Source organism: Prinia subflava, chromosome 14 (assembly GCF_021018805.1).
Source record: "Prinia subflava isolate CZ2003 ecotype Zambia chromosome 14, Cam_Psub_1.2, whole genome shotgun sequence".
Lineage (NCBI taxonomy): Eukaryota > Metazoa > Chordata > Aves > Passeriformes > Cisticolidae > Prinia > Prinia subflava.
Window position 1 is genome coordinate 2,605,773 of NC_086260.1, and position 19,755 is coordinate 2,625,527.

General features: G+C 47.1%; 1 protein-coding gene across 6 annotated transcripts in view; it reads right to left on the reverse strand.

Moving 5' to 3' along the window:
* Positions 1 to 10,864, reverse strand: part of CHL1 (cell adhesion molecule L1 like) — a 146,256-nt gene extending 135,392 nt beyond the window's left edge. For 5 of the 6 annotated variants that reach the window (XM_063411332.1, XM_063411333.1, XM_063411328.1 and 2 more), the window contains exon 1: positions 10,017 to 10,337. The gene's annotated coding sequence lies outside the window, so the exon portion shown is untranslated. Of the gene's footprint in view, positions 1 to 10,016; positions 10,338 to 10,376 lie in introns of those variants that run through there. The other variant, XM_063411329.1, reaches the window with a different exon arrangement.
* Between the last annotated feature and the right edge of the window lie 8,891 nt (positions 10,865 to 19,755).

Genomic DNA, 19,755 nt, shown 5'->3' on the forward strand with positions numbered 1-19,755 from the left:
TAGGGCCTTTGCACGTCTAAGGTGCAGCACATTCTGTTGTGTTTTTTCCCATCCTCTGCAAATCATATCCAGCAACTCGTGTTTGATTGTGTCACACGAGGTACCCAGTCTCCATCTGAACACATCACAGCTCATTCCAGTGGTTAATCACAGATTTAAAAAAAAAAAAAGTCTTTAATGTCTAATTTAAAATTGTCTGGCTCCTGCTTGCAGCTATCGGATCTGATTTTTCTTTTCTCTTCTTGATTAAAAAGCTGGATATGCTTTCCCCATGAAAATACTTGTCCCTGTAATCAAGTCCCCTCTCAATCCTCTTTTTGATGAGCTAAGCAGATTGAGCTCTAAATCTCTCACTGTGGGGAATTTCCTCTACTCTTCAAATCAATATTGTGGTTATTTCCTTGACTCTCCAGGTTTGTAAACCCTTTCTTTCAGCTGCTGACACCAAAACTGACCCCAGCTTTCCAGCGCTCTCATGGATTCAGATAAAATCCCTGTGTGAAACCATCCTATTTGTCCTTCAGCCTGCTGGGCTGCCCCTGGATCCCTGGCAGTGTCCAAGGCCAGGTTGGACAGGGCTTGGAGCAGCCTGGGACAGTGGGAGGTGTCCCTGCCATGGCAGGGGTGGCACTGGGGGGGATTTAAGGTCTCTTCCACCCCAAATTATTCCATAATTTTATAAAACAAGATTGCTGCTAATTCCACACCGCAGCTTTGTTGGGATTGTTTGGTTTAACTGAGATTTCACAGCATACCACATCTGACTCCAGGAAACTCTGACACAAACCTCCGATATCCTCATTTACCAAACCTGTAACTACTCCCTTTCCAGAGAGGCCTGAATTATCTCTGTTCTTTAATTCCATTTTAATTCAGTCCTCTATCAACTTTTCCTTTATTTTTCTGGGATTGGTGCCAAGCTCTCCAGACAATCATCTCTGACCTCTTCTGCGTTCCCCGCTTGGGCTTCTCCTGTATCCCCGCAGAATATACAAAGGTGTGCTGGTTTGCATTGATTAACAATTAGTGAAGAGGGGAAAAGTCATTACAACAGGATAATGGAGCCCAAACCACTTTGCCATCTTTGTATGATGCATCACCCAATCCTTCTCAAAGATCATAACCAAGACTTTTTCCATCAGATATGGACAGACTCTCTTCTCCCTCCCACACCACTCCTGTCCACCCATCCCAGCTGAGCTGTCCCACAGGGGCTGAGAACAACACCCACCAAAAAGCCATCACCAGAGCCTGCTCATGAAAACCCTTCCAGAAGCTTCACTGCTCTGTTTCAGCTGTAAAATTTTATTTTTAGGAGAATTCAGCTTTGACCCAGCTATGTATTTCATCAGAAACTGGAGTGATAGGACAAGGAGCAATGGGTTCAGACTGAAAGAGGGGAAATTGAGGTGAGGCATTGGGAAGGAATACCCCACCACAGGGTGCCCAGAGAATCCGTGGCTGCCCCTGGATCCCTGGAAGTCTCCAAAGACAGCTTGGACTGGCCTTGGCTGCACCAAGATGATCTCTAATCATCTAATGAGGTCTCTTCCAACCCCAACCCCTTTGGAATTCTCTATGATATCAGCTCAGTGAGAAGTTTCTTTCCCAGGAATTCCCTCCATTGCATCCCTTCGAGCCCCTGCTCCAGGAGCACATTTATCAGAAGGGATTGACTGAACTCTGAAGTGCCAGCCCCACGCTGGGTGATGCTCAGTGGCCTGGACAGCCTCTCCCCTCCGAGGTGCGCTCAAATCGCCGGATCAGCGGCTCGGGCAGCGCGCCTGTCCTACATCATTTACCTGGGCTGAAATTACAGTTCAATTACTGGAGTAATATCTCATTCAGGCAGAACAAAGAAAGGGAAAATATGCAAATGAGCGAATTTAAATTCACTTAATTTAAAGGACTAAAATTTTTAAGGGCACATTCCCTCTCTGGGGACATTTGGGTTCAGGGATTAGAAAATACATAAAGCTATAAATGGTTAAATGGATTGTCACTGCCTGAGCATCCAAACTTTGCATACATTATTCTTTTCAGTCAGTGCATTATGTAATTAGCAGGGAAAATACACAACATTCCTGACTATATCCTACCCAGGGATAAAAAATTTGGTCTAAGCACCCATTCCAGGGAGCTCTGTGCACAGACAAGCTCAGCATACATTTTGGAGGATCACAGAGGAATAGGTTTGTAGGGACAATGCTGCTTATCTGCTGACTGCAAAGATTACTCCAATTTTTTTTTTTTTTTTTTTGTGGTGCACATGATAAGATTGTGAATAACCCTCCAGGTCTGTTGCCTGTTGTGGTTCTCATGGTTGTTTGGGGTTTTTTTAATTTTTTCTAATAAACACTGAGGCATAATTGAATGCACTAAAGATGAAATTTTTCTCTTGCTGTGCAGCTGGAATTCTGTGAGGTTTCACTGCACAGGGATGCCTGACAGGGGGAATGGCTGCCAGGGAAAATGTGCTGCTCTGGCAGGATAATGAGGTGGAGTGCTCCAAAAGGCAGCATCCTGCTCACAGGGAAGGAAATGGGAGAAATTCCCTGTTCTTTAGGGGCTCCATCACCAAATAACTGTTACAAAAAAGATAGGGAGGGACTGTTTACAAGGACACGTAGTGACAGAACAAGGGGGAATGAATCAAACTGAAACAACAGCTTTGGATGGGATACTGGGGAGGAATTCCTCCCTGTGAGGGTGGGGATGCCCTGGCACAGGGTGCCCAGAGCAGCTGTGGCTGCACCTGGAAATGTCCAAAACCAGGTTGGACACTGGATCTTGGAGCAGCCTGGGACAGTGGAAGGTGTCCCTGCCATGGCAGAGGAGGGGATGAGACAATTTTTGATGTCCCTTCCACCCCAAGCCACTCTGTCACTCTCTGATTACTTTCTGGTGCCACCACACTGGCTGTGCTTCACCTTTAATAAACCTTTGTTCCCTAAAACACCTCCAACAGCTCAATTTGCAGCAATTCCCTGGGATCTGATGCGAAGCTGAAAAGCCAAGCTGAGCCTCTCCCAGCAGGCAGGCACTGTCTGGGCAGGAATTAACCAAAAATCAGGGTGAGCAGAACCCCAGGACAGCAGGGAGGCTGCAATTCCACAGGCTCAGCAGAGCTCACGGAAATCCCAGATTTGGTGAGAGCCTGAGCCCAGCCTCAATGCCAGAAAGGTGCATTTGTCATGCAGGTGGTAAACCCCGAGCAATTACTGAGGATTTCAGTGTCAGGTTAATGGAGCAGGTATGGCTTAGCTCTGTACAGGGGGACAGCCCTTTAATCACTGCTCCCCCTGCACACCACAGCTGTCATCCGTGCCTCAGCACACAGCAATGCTCTGCTGTCTGCTGGCTGTTCCCAGCCAAAACACCAGGCAGGGATGTGGCACCTGGGAGGAGGCAGAGTCACAGAGCTCCCAACTCTCCTGCCTGCAGAGCCCACGTGGATCCCGGATTCTCCTAAATCCCAGAAGGTTCCAGTCAGGGTAACTCAATCCCCCTCAGCTGAACCCCCCTCATTTGTATCAGTCAAGGAGCCGGGCCATTACACCTCCTCCTCAAACTGGTTAGGCTGTAAATTAGATTTTCATCACTCCTGGGACAAAAACCTGACTCTGCTGAGGTCACTGGGAGTTTGAGCATCCATTTCAGTGGCGCCATGACTTCACCAGGGTTTGCCTGGGCAATATCCAGCCTGAAAGTCACCACGGTGACTATTTTTATCCTAAAAATATCTTGTATAAAATCTGCCATTGGTACTGGCAGACAGCAGGAGTTCTGCTCTGTGCCATTTTCTTCTGCCCAGATGCAACAAAAGGAATATTTATCCCTGAGGAATGTGGATGGTAATGACCAATATTACTGCACTTTAGACCAATGCCTTGGCAGAACTCAAAACAAGCACTGAATACAGTTTATTCCCACAAAACTGAGTAATAATAAAAAAAAAATCAGACAGGACCTCCTCTGACTTACAACATAAATCCTCTCAAATCTATCCTCTCAATGAAATTTCACTGGAACAAAATATCAGTGAAGTGATATGAAAGAATAACCTGTAAAAAATAAAGCACTGGGCCCCAATTCAATAAAGCACTCCAGCAATAACCCAAATTTTAGGCAGTAAGTTCACTGAACTCAGCAAACAGATTGTGGTATGGAGTATTTTGGTTACGAAGAAGTAAAATCAACAAAATTAGACAAACAACCATGGGTGCAAGTGTACACACAGACCTGACTCAACCACCTGGCCCAGAGGGAAGGAGTCCAGTGATGGACAGACAAAGCTACGAGATCAACCTTGGGAAAAACACGTGGGTGCTTCCAAACCTACAGGCAATCTCTTCTTATTAACCATTCTCTGAGTTCAGTAAACTGCAAAAAAAATGTTGAGCTTGTGTTTTTTAAAAAAGCCCCTGAGTTAATCACTCCTTTAGCTGAAAGCATTGTTGGGGTGTATTCTAACAGAAAAAAAAAATCTGCCCCACAATCCTAATTTAACTTTCCCTATCAGCAGAGCAACCTTTCATCACGACTGATTTTATTTAAAGCACTGGGGATGCACACTGGCACATTTTTTTTCCTGAGACATTGTTCCAGGTTTCCATCGGGTGTAATGTGGAACAGCGCGTGACGGGACGCAGCGCTGCGTTTTTCAAACATCCTTTAGGCTGTGGGAACACGCTCCTTCAAGGCAGCCCTCTCTCCTTTCAAGTGCCACACAGGCACAGCAGGCAGCATTCAAAGCCACCTCTTCTGTGTCAGCCAGCGGGGAAGGCTGACAGGGAATTGCTTGTGTCACACTCCAGAAGTCACCAAAGCAGACACGCACTGAAAGGTGGATGGGCCCAATTCTGCTTTTTCTTTTCTCTTTTTTCCTTCTCCTCTCAGTGGATTTCTGCCTTTCCCATTCATTCCAGCCACGATGGTGCTCTGAGGAGTGACTTAAACCTTGCAGAGTCATCCCATGGGCCTCCCAAAAACTGGAGAAGCTTGAAATGAGGTTTCTGAAAGTACCAAAAATCATCTGATATCTGAGCTGTACTGAGAGGTCAGAGGGCTTTGGCTCACCGGACTGTTTGGAGTTCTTGGGGACTGCAGCCTCGTTTGTAGTCACACTTTGTATTCTCCAGGAGGGCACAGAGACTCCCCCAGCCATCAGAGCCCCTTCAGTGGGTTCATCCCACCTTTAAAGCCCCCTCAGACACGGAAATGAGCAGCCCAGGTGGTGCCTTTGATGCTCCCACGAGGAGGAGGAGGAGTAGGAGGGAGTGCAGCAGCATCCCCAGGCAGGGGACAGTGACACAGGGCCAGGCTGGGGAGCAGGAGCAGCCCCAGAGCAATGCAAAGGGCCCTGCACATGACAAAGATCATGGCAGTGTCACCCTCCTCACCTCCCTGCCTGCAGACACGGGGGGGTTCAGCAGGGACACTGGCACCTCTGGTTTTGGCACAGGGACAGAGGCTGAGCTCACCTGTCTGGAGCTCACCTGGGGCTGCCCCCGGCAGCTCAGCCCAGCCCTCACAGCCAGACTGGAACCAGCTCCTGAAAATCCCCCAGAAGCTGCACTCTCACAGAAACAGCCCTGCTGTCCACCACTGCCTCAGGCAGCATCCTGACACATCAATTCTGCTGTGCCTCAGGCCAGGAGCAAAGATGGACCCAAGCAGACTCATCCCTGTCCTCCCCAACCTCCTCTTCACCCTAAATCACATCCTCACCACACCTCTGATTTAACTTCATCCTGTTGCAAGAGAGAAAAAACAAACAAGAGGAGAAAACCACTCAAAGCTGGTCCTTTTCTTCATAAATGGAGAAAAGAGAGGGCTAGCAAGGGTCAAATGAAAATGTGAAGAGAAGCCCTAATAAGAAAACAATTTTTGTCCTTCTTACATGGAACAGGATCTGCACTTGGAAATCACACTGAAAACCACAAGCTAGTTAAGCTGTAACAACAGACACTACTTTTAATGATAAACTGTTCTCCATCTGCATTTTTTTTTATTTTTATACATCCAGGTGCAATGAAGGAAGAAGGAAACATCTGCTAGGGAGTGCTGAAACCCCAGCAAATAACATCACCACAGCCATCACACACTGCGTGCTTCTTGCAGGGTGCCTGGACATGCTGGGAGGAGAAACCTGAGGCACCAAATATCACCAAGAGCCTTCATCTGTTAATTGTGCACAGGCAATCACTAATCAGCATCTGGGAATGCAAATGCACTTACAGAAATCAATGAATAAAACAGAAGAAAACAGCTAGGGGAAGAAAAAAGCTAAATACAACAACCTTGAGGTTTGAGCACTGACTTTGTCATGCAGAAACAACAGGAAAAAAACAAAACAAACACAACAAAGTCAGCCAAGCTCACAGGTCTTCACCTAAGCTCTTCACCTAAGTCTGTCTGAGCCTAGAAAGGCAATTAATTACTAGCACACAGATTATGAACTACAATGATCTTAGCCTAGGAGTGGTGACAACGAGCTGGGATTTGGTTTAGTGGGGTCCAGTTCCTGTGGGCACTGCTACAGCCTCCCCCTCTAGTCCCACACACAGTAAATTATTCAACACTCAAGTTTTATAAAGAGAAGGACCTGGATTCTTTTTCTCATCCAGAGGGAAGAAATCTTCCAGAATGCCACTGCTGTTTAGGAAGAATGAGTGCCATGACACCCTGCAGGTCTCCCAGCCCTGGCAGGCTTTTCCTAGGTACAGTTTTAGAGGATTTGTCTCTATGAGCAAAGAGCAGGGCTCAGACAGGTGGGGATAAGCAGAGCCCCAGGTCCACCCACACCCACTGCAAGGCTTTGCTCCAGCTCAGGAGGGCACGGATGGAAAGCCCAGAGTGAGCTCCTGAAATGTCCTGGCTCAGCTCCAGCCCAGACTCACCCTCTTGGCTCCCTGTAGCCCCAGCAAAAGCAGAGTGAGGATGGGGCCGTGCAGGATTCCCTCCCAAGGTGCCCTCTAGCACTAAGGTGCAGCACACGTGGAGCCAGGGGTGACAGAAAAGAGTTCACTCACCAAAACACAATTCATTGAAGCAATGTTGGTGCTTCAGGTGATAACACTTCTCTTCCTTCTGCTCTTTGAGCACTAAACCTGATATTCCCCTCCACAAAAAGATGTGGTGAGGAGCCAGAGTGTGCTGTGAGGAGAGCCCAGCACAGCTCCCCTGTGGCCATGGGGTAATTGAGGCCACAGTGAACCCACACACTGCAGCTGCAGTTCAAAGTGGAGCACAGGGGAGCCCCACAGACCTCGTGGGATCTCACAGCTCACAACAGCACAGGGGGAGATGTTCAAACAGCACCTGGGGATGGATTTCTTTGACAGAACTTGTCCCACTTGGGGTTTTTAGGAGTCTGACCGAGAAAGGACATTTGGAACTTGTTATAAAACACTGAGCACATCACCACCAGAATATGGTTATGAGATTCCTGCTCTGTTTTCATGCCCATGCTGCCCCCACACTCTGTGCTGGGACATCAATTTTCATTCTCCATGATTTAGGGTTATTATAGGGTGAGCTTTGTGTTAGCAAAGAACCCATGATCTGTAACAAAACCGAATTTCTACTTTACTGGACAAATACACCAAAAGAAATTGTGGCATCTTGGTGGGTTGCTAAGCAACCAAGAGCTCCAGTGTCACTTGTTTGTGATCAATTCAAGTCATTCACAGGGCTCTGAAGCACCAACTCAGGAATTCCAACAAAATCTGTGCCTTGGGAAAGCCAGGGGGACTTCCTGACACACAATAACACTTTTTTCCCCCCTCTAAGATAAACTTTGTAGATGTTCTTTTGATCTGCCGTGATATGTTAATTCATTATTCTTAACATAGTGCTAATGGCAAAAGCTATAATTAACTAACTACAGCATTGTAATGCGTGCAAGATAAACTGAACTAATTAGTAGTGTTTAAAGTAGTCCCTGTCCTCTCCCACTGGGGAAAGGAGCAGATCCTTTCTTATCACAGGAGCAACTGTCCTCAACATCCTTTCATTTCATGTATTCTGTAAAGAATAGATTCCTTTCTGTTCCATTTTTTTCCTCCCAAATAGAAGTGATAAAGTAAAATTTTACTGGCAAACAAGGTGGCTCCAGTCCAAGCCACTCGAGGTACACATCCAAGCTGTGAATAATGTAATCTTTCATTTGAATGAAGGCTTATCTGTTGGCTTTCCTGGGGTAAAGAAGTGGACTGTTATATTTTCAGTCACGGAGTTTAATTACAGAAGTAACTCACACTAAATGCCCACAATAATTACACTCACTGAGTTCAATGTATATTGCTGAAGAACAGCCTCTTTATTTCAGCTTCATATTCAAGATTCATCCCATCCCCATTTTGATGAAAAATCAATACTAAACAGGAAGAGTTTAGAAACAAATTGGTTTCCAAGCTGTGTGCTGCATATGGCAAAATTTCAACATCCTGATTGCTGGCAGGTGTTTTTTTACTGAAGATATTTAATGATAATTTCCCATACACTGGGCAATATTTCTAAAGAAATTGCCTTCTGCAAACCTTGGTGTCCTATCCTGTGCATCTTATTTTAATGTCACATGGTCTGGACTTGTAGCTCCTCTGCAAGCCAGACTCCACTGACAGCAGATGCTCAGCCTCAGTGAGGACCAGAAACTGGTGAACCAGAATTTTCTTAATTTTTAATGACCCATTCAGACACGGATTTATTTGGCTTGGTTTTGTTTTTGTGGGTTTTTTTGAAAGGCAAAGAGAAGGTATTACTTTTTAAGCAAGAGAGAAGTGCTCACAGGGCAGGAGTTGTGCACTCTGATACCTCACATCGGAAGATGAGCAGAGACACGTGGGAAGCAATGGCCAGAGGATGGCAAGCACAGCTCCAACAAGGAGCACTTCATGTTCATAAATAGCAAAAAAATACATATTTATTTAAAGTACAGCTTTTTCACCTCCTCTCCTTTCCTCGGACCTGTATCTAAAATCATAACACTTATTATTTATGGTTTATGGAATGGGATTTGGGGGAGCTACACAGCACATACCAACCCGACCACACCAGCCAAACCCTTGGCAAGGACACAGAAATGCCACCTGTCACCGCTCTGCTGAAATTTTCCAAAACCGTGTCTCAAGCAAAAGTATTCCCGGGTAGTGCTGAGTACCTGCACATAATCCAGCAAAACACAGCTCAGCGCCCTTTCTACCCCAAAAGAAGCCAAGTATCACTAGAGACACAAGCGGCAGATGAAAAGCCCAGGTACATTTGCTGTGCCTGACTGCTGGCAAACAGAATCTCCTTGGATTGCGTTACCAAGCTCACCGATGCTCGCTGATCGTGCAACACAAATCAGTAACACACAGAGCCCGGCAGCTCTCCTGGAGTGCAACACGAGCACATCGCTTCCCCAGCGAAAAAGACCCCAAAACCTGGGGACTTGGGTAATTATTGAGGTACTGCAGCAAAACCACCCCGAATCCTCTCCAGAATCATGTGGAAAGCAGAAACAAGCGCTCGCCGCAGGCTCAGGACACCCGGGCTCGCAAACTTGAGCCCCCCTAAAGCAACAGGGGCCGTGTCGGGACCGAGCCGGCAGTGCCGAGCCCGACCCCGGCTCTGCTCCGGCTCTGCCCCGGGCCCCCCGCGCTGCCCCCGGCTCCGCAGGGCTCCGCAGGGCTCCGCACCCCGAAACTTCCCGCGGCAGCGCCTCCTCTGCCCGCGGGACCCGAGAGGCTCCTCGGGCAGGGGAAGGAGCCGGGCCGGCTCCTCGGGACCCGCCGGGACCCCCCGAGCTGTCCCAGGACCCACCCCGGGCCGGGCCGGGCTGAGCCCGGCTCCTCTTCCTCATCGCTCCGCAGGGCGCAGCCCGGCTCCGGACCAGGTGCGGTGCCGGGAGCAGGAGAAGCAGTTCGCAAATCAGAGCCAGAATAATTAAAGAGCGCTTCGGGAGGCGGCAGGGCAGCCCCGCGGCCGGACAGCCCCGGAGCCCCTCCCCGGTGCCGGTGTCCCCGCCGTACCTTGAGCCCGGGCGGGCAGAGGGGTCCCGGTGGCGGCGGCAGCTCCGCAGCCCCGTCCCGGCGCTCCGAATTAATCGCTCCACCCCGAAAAAAAAAAAAAAAAAAAAAAAAAAAAAAAAAAAGGAGGGGGTAGGGAGGGAAGGGAAGGAGGGGGAGCGGAAAAACCCAACGCAACCACCCCAAAGCCAGCCCCGCTCCACACCCACGAGGAGGGAGAGGGTCCCTCCGTGACTGGCATCGCTATCTCCTCCGGCGGAGCTTGCGGGGAGCCATGGCAACGACAGAACCCCCGCGCTCCCCACGGCCTCCCCCGGGGCACAGCCACCCCCGCCCCGGCCCCGGGCCCGCTCCGGCTCCCACCTGCCCGATCCGGACGCCCTCGGCCGGAGCCGGCTGCCAGCGGAGCCTCCGCCCCCGCGGCTGCGGGCGGCACCTGCGGATGCGCCGGGAGCGGAGGGATGCGGGGAGGGAGGAGGAGAGGAGGGAGCGAGGGGAGCCCCTGCCCGCCCCCAGCCCGGGGGGGCGTCCCGCAGGCGGGCAGGTGCCGGGGAGGGACCCCCAGTGCCGGGGAGGGACCCCCAGTGCCGGCCAGCCCAGAAGCGGGCCGGGAGGAGGAGGAGGAGGAGGAGGAAGGAGGGATGGCCGAAGCGAGGGCGCTGCCCCGGCAGGACCCGGGATGCTCTCGCTTCGGCGGGCACGGGCTCCGCCAAAACACAGCAAGGAGGAGGGAGGCGCTGGCGGGGAAGGGACGGTCCCCGCCTGGTCTTACCCCTCTCTCGGGTGTAGAATTGTCGCTGCTTTTCAGGGGAAAGGATGAAGATTAGGAAAACCGCAACCGGGTTTAGCCCTTCCCCTCTCCCCTGCTAAACGCTCCCGTACCCAACCCACCCCAACACCAAAGCTCCCAAACCCTCTTTTCCTCGATCTTTCCTTTTGCAGATGCCCCCCGTGTGAGATTTTCGCTGCGTGTGCTGCACATGAGCACAAAACCAGCTCAGGATCACTTGAGCGCCCGGACTGTGCTCCATTCCCTGAGCCCTGCGTGGAGCAGGCTGGATTTTTAAGTGATTGGTAAAGACAGCCGTCACAAACCTGCCACTCATTGTCCTAAGCACTGCATCCCGACAGGTCCGGAGGGTCACACAGAATCATTTCCATGAGGGCTCGGACTCCTCAGACATCCCTGCCTCGCTGCTGACCTTTGGGCACTTTGCTTTTCTCTGAGCCTTGCTGATGCAGTGAGCAATAATCACACAGTAACATTCACGGGCATTAAACATAAACCCACCCTACCGAATCACAGTGGCACTCCCGGGGATTGTTGGCATTTGGGTTAAAGATTTTTGGGACAGTGGCAACTGGAATTTGTGGATGTGCTTGCCAACTGGTGGTGTTTATCTCCCAGCAGATTTTAAGTAGGTGAGCTTGCCTTTTGGATGGGAAGTGAATAATTAAATTTAGGGAAAGGCATTATAAAGATGGCAGTCAAAGAGATGTGAAAACTGGAAGGGAAAAGGGCAGAATAGTTTAATATGTTTGTTAAGTAAATGCAAAAGAGTTAAAAAATGGTAAGTTTGCAGTCATGCAAAGTCAGGCAATTAATCCATAGAATTTTTATATTAAACTACACATAAATGGACTGGCACCAATATAAATGCGTGGAGCAAAGCATGGAAAGCTGCTGAGGAAGCTCTGAAGTTGGGCAGATTTCTGTGTGGCAAACACCCAGCCCAGAGCACACACAGAGGACTGGGAATCCTCCCTTGGGATCCTGCCCTCCACACCAGGTCCTGAATTGAGTCACTGTTCCATCTGAAGACAGTAAAATGTTATATTTACAGCACATTGCTTTCCAAAGCAACCCAGAGCTAAGCAACAGGCCTGTGCCCTGTGAGCAGAAACTGGGGAGATAAATGGACAAGGAGGCAGCTCCAGAAAAAGGGCTGAGGGCTGCCCGTGGGTTGAAAAGCCATTTGAGCCAGTACCAACAACCCATCACTCCAGTCCAGAGGTTTGGAGATTCCCTGGAGCCTTGGCAATAGCTGGAAATGCTGAGGGTGGGAAGCTGCTTGTCTAGGAGAGCTGGGAGAGCCAGGGGGAGCTGGCATTGCCCCTCCTGCCATTGCCAGGGGAGCTGGCATTGCCCCTCCTGCCATTGCCAGGGGAGCTGGCATTGCCCCTCCTGCCATTGCCAGGAGGAGCTGGCATTGCCCCTCCTGCCATTGCCAGGAGGATGAAAAACGGGGCCAGGGACTCTCAGCCTGCCCAGCCCATCCTGAGCTCCACCCGGGATGCCTCAGCAGTCCCAGGAGTTTCCAGGCTGATTTTTGCAGGGCTCTGACAGGGAGAGGCACCAATTTAATGATCTCCAGAGACTGCTGGAGGCAGGGCTGCTGCCAAAGCCATGTCCCACATCCCTGCCCATCCCTACACCCCTGTGCCACAGGGGAAAGCTGGGCTTGCAAAATGCAGCCCTCCCTTGGACCTTCCCTTCCCTGCTCAGCTGGCCCAGCTTTTAAATCCTCTCTGTCAATGTGATTTTCCCAAGGCCCTCTCCCATGTTCAGGTTTGAGGCTGTTACATGGAACACATTGAATGGTTTTTCATTTTTCACCCAGAATTGTGCACAAAGTTGTTTTGTTTTTTTTTTCTGGCTAGGAAGCCCAAGCACAGCAGCTTCCCCAGACCTGCGAAATAAAATGTGTTCCTGTTAATAACAATAACATGGCACCAACTAAATCTGTTTGAGAAGAGGGTTTGCCTTAAGTAAAGTGTAAATAGCCGTAATCAATCGTGATTCACATTTCACTGGGCAATGAAATGGGGCAAATGTCGTCGCACTTAAGTCTGCACCAAACAAAAATAGGGACAGAGAAGCTCAGTGTGGTCCTCTCTGTGTCTCACAAAACTGCTCTCTATTTTGGGATTTCCTGCTGAAAATCAAGGGGCCTTTTCATCAGACCCTCTGCTTGATGTGAGAATGAGAGAGCAACATTGCTGGAAACACTGGAAAAATTAATTCTCTCTGGGCTGATACTGACCACACATTTAAAATACACATTAAACGCATGCTAGTGTCTGAAACCATGGGTGAGAAAACCCCCTCAGGGTATTCACCTCAGGCATTGACTGAAGCAGTCAGAAGGAGCTGCGGGTGTGTTTTGCCAATCCTAAATGTAACTTGTTACCTGATCCCCTGAATGTTCTCCCTCAAGACACACCCATCACTCTTAACCCAGTTCAGAGTCTGCTGGCAGGCTCACAAGATTCCCAGTCCTACTCTAAATGCCATTTAAGACACATGAAATACTCAGGACAAAAGAACAGATTGGCCAGATTTTCTGTGGAGGAAATCAATTTGCTTGTAATTGCCAGCACATAGCCCATCAGCAGAGCTCCTTAATAAAGATGCTGTAATTTTCTGAATAGGTAGATATGCAAAAATGGGAATGCATTTGAATATCAGGAACCGCAACTTGACATGGAGTAAAAAAAAAATGGGATAAGCTTCTGGGAATCTGGTTTGGTCCTGGACAAATTAAGTGGCTAAAATAATTGACATGATGCCATCTAAATTTTGAAATTATGCCCTGCTTCAACATCTAGCAGTTTTTTCCTTAACTTTTGAATTTTTAGAGTATTTAAGTTATACCAGCTGAGATGCAGCGTGAGCAGCATTGAGCTGCTTTGGGAGCTTGGAGCTCATAGGAAAAGATTTGAACCACTGAGGAAAAACCACAGATGAGAGAGAGGGTGATGCACACCCTGCTGATGGTTTATTAAACACAGCTCTGAGTGATCTGATTATAAACACACCTCATCAACACTTAGCTTTGAAATACCGAGAGTTGGATGGGTCTTGACCAGAGAGAAACTCCAGAAAATGCTCACCTATCCCTTCCTAATGAGATTCCAGGAGACATCCACGTGATCAAAGGACAGCAAATTTAAAGTGAATTAAAGGAATTACCACTTTTTGCAGTTCAAAGCAATCCCAGGAATTCAGGTTTGGAAGAACTTGGAGTGAAATGCTGGGATTTTTTTTTTTTACCTAATCTGATTCTTTTTAAGGCTGGGTAATTTTATGACTGCTAATAACATTTGTAACTATGCAAGCTAAGACAATAACAATGGTAATCAAATCTCATGCTTCAGGGCATAAATTGATGGCTTGGAGGGGTTATGGAGAATTTTCTGGTTTTCCCACCACTGAATCCATGATTTCACAACTGACTTAAGTGCATTACAACAGGGGGGTTGCTACTGCAGCCAGACAATTGATCTAATCTGTAATAACAAATCTGACACCAAAATACTGCGAGCTGCCCCTGTGCTGAGCAAACACGGAGAGGTTTAGGCTCAAATGCAGGGAAATATTTGGTTCTTATTTTCCAGTCAGTCCTTCTGAAAGAAAGCAGCAAGATCTAGGTTGAAAAGAAATCCAAAAAAACCCAAACAACCCCACATTAAAGAGCACGAATGTAACAATGCATCTGAAAGATCATTTAGGCAAGGGGGTTCATCCACAGGTTCAGTTCCAAAGATCAGGATGGAAAACAATTCACAGAGTGGGCTGACTCGGGTATCCTCTGGCCAGCCACGTTTTTCCATATGTTTCCAGCAAAAAAGGAGGTCGTGGTCTCTTTTCCTTGAAAAACAGGCACAGCAGGAGATGAGAGAGCTCAGCCTGGAGATGGGGATTCCGGTTTAATTCCCAGCTGGAGCAGAAAGCTCCACACGGGTTTGTACTCTGCTTCAGGACAGACAGACTGAGCTCTGGAGAACATTTCATCCAGCAGAAAATAACTGAAGAGTCCCTGGACCAAAGCTGGGGCAAAACTGGGCCTCACTTGACAGAATTTATGGAAGGACGGGTTGAGCTCCAGAGGTGCCACAGCAGAATTTTCCATGGAATCCCAGAATGATCTGGGTTGGGAAGGACTTAGAGCTCCAATTCATGAACAGGGACACCTTCCACCATCCCAGGGTGCTCCAAGCCAGCCTTGGGCACTGCCAGGGGTCCAGGGGATGCCACTCCCAGGGAAGGGTGGGAGAGCAGCCCCTGGCCAGCTCTGCCAGGCAGAGGAACAAGGACTTTTAAAGGGAAAAGTGAGTGCACTTCCCAAAAGCAGCTGTGAAAATGCATCTTTGGTCCCTGCCAGAACTGGCACAAAGCCCAGGAGGAGGAAGCTGCAGTATTTGGAGAAATGGAACCGGGACTCACATCAGGACAATGGCATCGACCTCGTTCGTTTGTGGAAGAGATTAAAGGAGCCCAGGAATAAAGATTTCCTATTCCTGAGCAAAGGCTGCTGCTCACTGGACAAAACCTCAGCAAACCTCAGAGGTCCTGCAGTTGTTCTGAGCCCTGCCCAGTGTGGAGGTGGGATGTGGAGAGAGGAGCCTTTGCCTGGATAATCCATGAGCGCTGTCGTGTTCTTCCAGTGACCTATTGCTCACCAAGTGCTGAATAAAAGTGCTTTGTGGTGATTTTTTCTTTTCCTTTCTTTCTTCCTGTCAAGGTCAACTGACATAAATTCCACAAATTTTCTACTGCAAAAACCCTACTCTGGTATAACACAAAAAACAAAATTGTAAAGGATTGTAAGGAAATGGTTTGTGCACATTTCTAGCTGAGAATCAAACCCGTTTGGATTGCAATAATAACAAGCATTTCCAGAATGATTGGTGCTGCCCTTGAATCTGAGCAGTCACAGTTCTGAACACCAACAGCTAAATCAGAATCACCAGGCACCCCCTCCCAAACTGCAGACACGTGGACAGGATTGCCTGGGCTTCATTTGGTTTTCATGAGAGAGGAGGAAACGGCCCTGATCTCCTAAGATGGGGCAAACCCTGGGCTTGGCTCGTGCTGTCCTTTGTATTCTCCCATTTTTTACATCCACAGAGCTGATTTTATCACAATAATCTGCATTAAAATCCACATAGAAACCCCCCAAAACAATAAGTGGGTGTTTTTGAAGCCATTGGTGCTGCCTGTGCTCCTTTACCAATTTAATGTGCCTGGTGGCTCGCAGGGTGCTCAATAGGTCACCTGCATCAGCAATTTCAGCCCAGACAATTTGCCTCTGAACACCACAAGCTATGATACACATTTTCCAATTACAACTCAGACTGCTTTTAAATTCCACCAGACAGACAAAGTTATGGAAGTCTAGAGGGCTCAGGAAACAACAGCATACAAATAATTCAATATTAAAGCAATTTTTTTTTTGCACAGTCAGGCTATGAGCAGTTATCCAAAATTATTATGCAAGCAGGGAAGTGACAGCTTGACCAACAATGTGAGGATTCTTTAAAAATATTGGCAATTCTCACGTAACAGAGCACATAAATGATTTATCCCCCTTCAGTGTCCTTCAGACAAGACATTCAATGAGAAAAAAACAAAGTAGTAATGGGAATATCAAATAGAATAATTGGGAAAACACTGTTAAAAAAGCAAACCCTTCAACCTTTTACACAAGTATATAAATTCATGTGGTGGAAAACCAAGAAATGTTATTAAAAATAAGAATCAGTAAACACTGAAATTGTTGACACTAAGGCAAGATGGTGAGTGTGAATCAAAAATTATATTCTTGCAAGAAAGTAAGGATTTGAAGTGCTGGGGATTACCCAAATATTCAGAATTATGTTTGTAAAGAATGATAATACATAGTAATAATTTCAATAGGCAGGCTGTCTAGCTTTTTTTTTTTTCCTAGTATATAAATAAAAAGATAAATATACTTCCAAAACGTTCAGATTAAACCTAAGAGTAAATGAGGTGGTGCAGGGTGACTTTAACCTCATAGCTGGCTGTGAGCAAGCAGGAGATTCTTCCAGAGCATCCAGAAAATGTGATGGGATGGAGCAAGGACAAGGAATTCAAGTTATGGATTGGGATCCCTACAGAGCTCTGAGAGGGGCATAAGCCTGAGAGGGATTTAAAAGCCACAGGTTTAACCTTTTCTGTTTGAGGGCTACAAAATCCACAACTGAATGAGCAGAGAATATGAAATAGATATAAAAAAATCTCTATTGCTCTTGTAGTTTGTGACTTCTTTTCAAAGCAGAGAGTTTAATTAACCTTTAGCAAAATTTTCACACTTGTGGTAAATCATTTGTGATGGGCCATTATGACACCAAGACCAGATTTTTTTCTTTAAAGTACCCTTAAGCTCGAGAAAAAAGATTAAATCTGGGAGGTAGAATATGAGAAGTTCCTGTCAGCTGATCACAAAGGTTGATGCCCAGCAGTGGCAAAAGCCCAACTCAGCACAAGATCCAGCCAAGGATGCAGAAAGGTGACCTCAAAAGGATTAATCCAAGTGCTGTCAGCAAAAGGAAACTGAGTTTGAGACTTTTCTGACTCTGAAGTGGTGCAGCTTTAGCAAACTCCAGATCTTATTCCTGCTGCACAGTCCAGCTCTGGGATGGAGCAGGAAAAATCCTGTTACAACAGCCACGTCCTGCTTGAGGGCTTCAAAAATTCCTCAGGGAGATAATTTGCTCCGTCAGAAATCAACAGCAAAAGTAGATATATGTCATCCTACAAGGGCATCCTTGTTTGGGTCATTCCAGCAGGGAGGGGAGGAAAAATCCTTTGACAAATCCACCCTGTTTGTGCTCCTGCTGAGGTACACACTGATTTAACAATTCAGAGTTACCATCAAGTCCAAGCTGAGCTGACTTCCACTCCTCGAAGTTCATCTGGCTCTGGCGCTTTCCATCAGCTGAAAACTCATCCTGGATCCTTTTCTAAGTGTCTCCATCACCTTTAGCAGCTCTCAGAGTTCAGCTTTGGTGAATCTGCTCTCTCAGTACTTCTGCATTTTTGCAGAAAAGACATTTTCAAAGTGTCCTGCCTCCTTTGGGAGCTAAATGCATGTGTGTAACACAAATGGGTAACGATTAAAAAATGACAGATGCAATAATCTACATTTGGCTGTGAATTTCCAGCCTTCCCAAGGCCCGTGGCACAGCCCTGCAGATAATCCACACTCGAGGAGTTGCACACATCCCTCAGAGAGCCAGCAGAGAAAGGAATCCCCATGCCAACACCCAACCTCTGGGCAGGAATGCAAGGCAGGCATCATTTTCCCAGGATGACAGTAATCACCACTGTACCAAAGGAACTTTTCTAAAAGGAGTTGTTTCCAGACAGAGATATTCAGTCCTCTCTAAAGCTCTGGACACTCAAACTGCTGATGTTTCTCTTATCTTTGCTAAAATGAGATTCCTTCCCTGTGCCATCTAAAATATATTGAAAGCCTTGCACATTTTCTTGGTGGGGGGAGCTGGAAGGGTGAAATTACCATTTTCTTTCAAATTATAAATAAAAAAAATCTTTCAAATCTGACTTTTTTTCAGCCTTTTCTACCAGTCTACATCTCATTCCAATCTAAGTAGTTGCAGCATTCACTTGTTAATTATCTCCTAATTTGTAAGGGACTAAGGGACTGTATTTTCTCTTCTCACAACAGCCAGTCATATAACCTTATATATTTCTTGAAAATCAATTTGTTTTCTTTCCCCCTTATTGCCAAGAGATTGAACTGACTGAAAGCAAAGAGAAGGATGTTAAATAATGCAGCTGCAGCAAAAGCAAAGCCAAAAACCCCTGAGAAAGGAAATCCTTGTAAGCTAACCTGTCTTCCCAAAGCTGGAATAATCAGGGATGAAAAGACAAAACAAGACCTCAAAATAAACAGGTCCCTCAGAATCGTTTCACTCACACAAGTTTCAATTCCACACGAAGATGCCCCTCTGCAGGCCCAGCAGCTGACACACAACAGGGCCCTTCGGTGGAAAATTAGAATATAAAGGCAATCAGCTGCCAATTAATCTGGTGAGGTCAGTGGGAAGCAGCCTGGATTGCTGTTTCCAGATGGGCACAGGGACGCGCTGGAATTTAATTTCTGCTGTCACCGCTGCTCCCTGGCACAGCTCCGAGCCCTCCAGACAAGGCACTGAAACACCAAGGAATTGGCAAAATTTGGGGGGTTCAGCTTCTTCTGGAGATGGAAATCCAGCCCAGATGGATTTTTTTTCCCCCCACTGTGCCACCCTTCGGTGACACTTTAGCACGGCGTGAAAAATTGTCACTGCGTGTCCAAATGTGACGTGTTGATGGCACAAGAAATTCACAGGAGAATGATTTGCTGTTTAATGTAATTTTAATTTCAATTAAATGTTAGCAGTGCTGGTCAGCAGTTAGAAATACACTGCAATTTCCAAGCAGGTTATATATTTAAAGAGAAGACAGTGTTGACTTACCTGAAACACTCGAGCACTTTTGATGTTCCACATTGAAATATAAAATTGGATAAGAAGTTGCGTTTATCACAAGCAGCTGAGAGAGAATAAAATTAAAAAAAAAAAAAAAAAGAAAAAAGAAAAAAAAAATCTTCAAATTAAAAAAAAATCCCTGAAATATTCAAAGCAATGGCTGGAGGTGTGAGTGCTGCCAGTGATTCACACACTGGGGAAGAAAAAAAAACCTGTAAGAAATGCTTCCACTTCAGTGTTTTGACTCATGTTTTCTCACTGAAAGATGTTATTTGAACTTCAAACACTGAGCAGGCTGCAGCAGGTTCATGGCTGTGGATCTCCAGAGAGGGTTTTGTGACAAGCCCAGTGCTGACAAAGCCTCTTTTAATCCAGGCCTAGATGTGGTCACGGACCACTCAGCCAAGGCTGGGTTTAAATATTGCTCTGCTAAAGCCAAGATAAC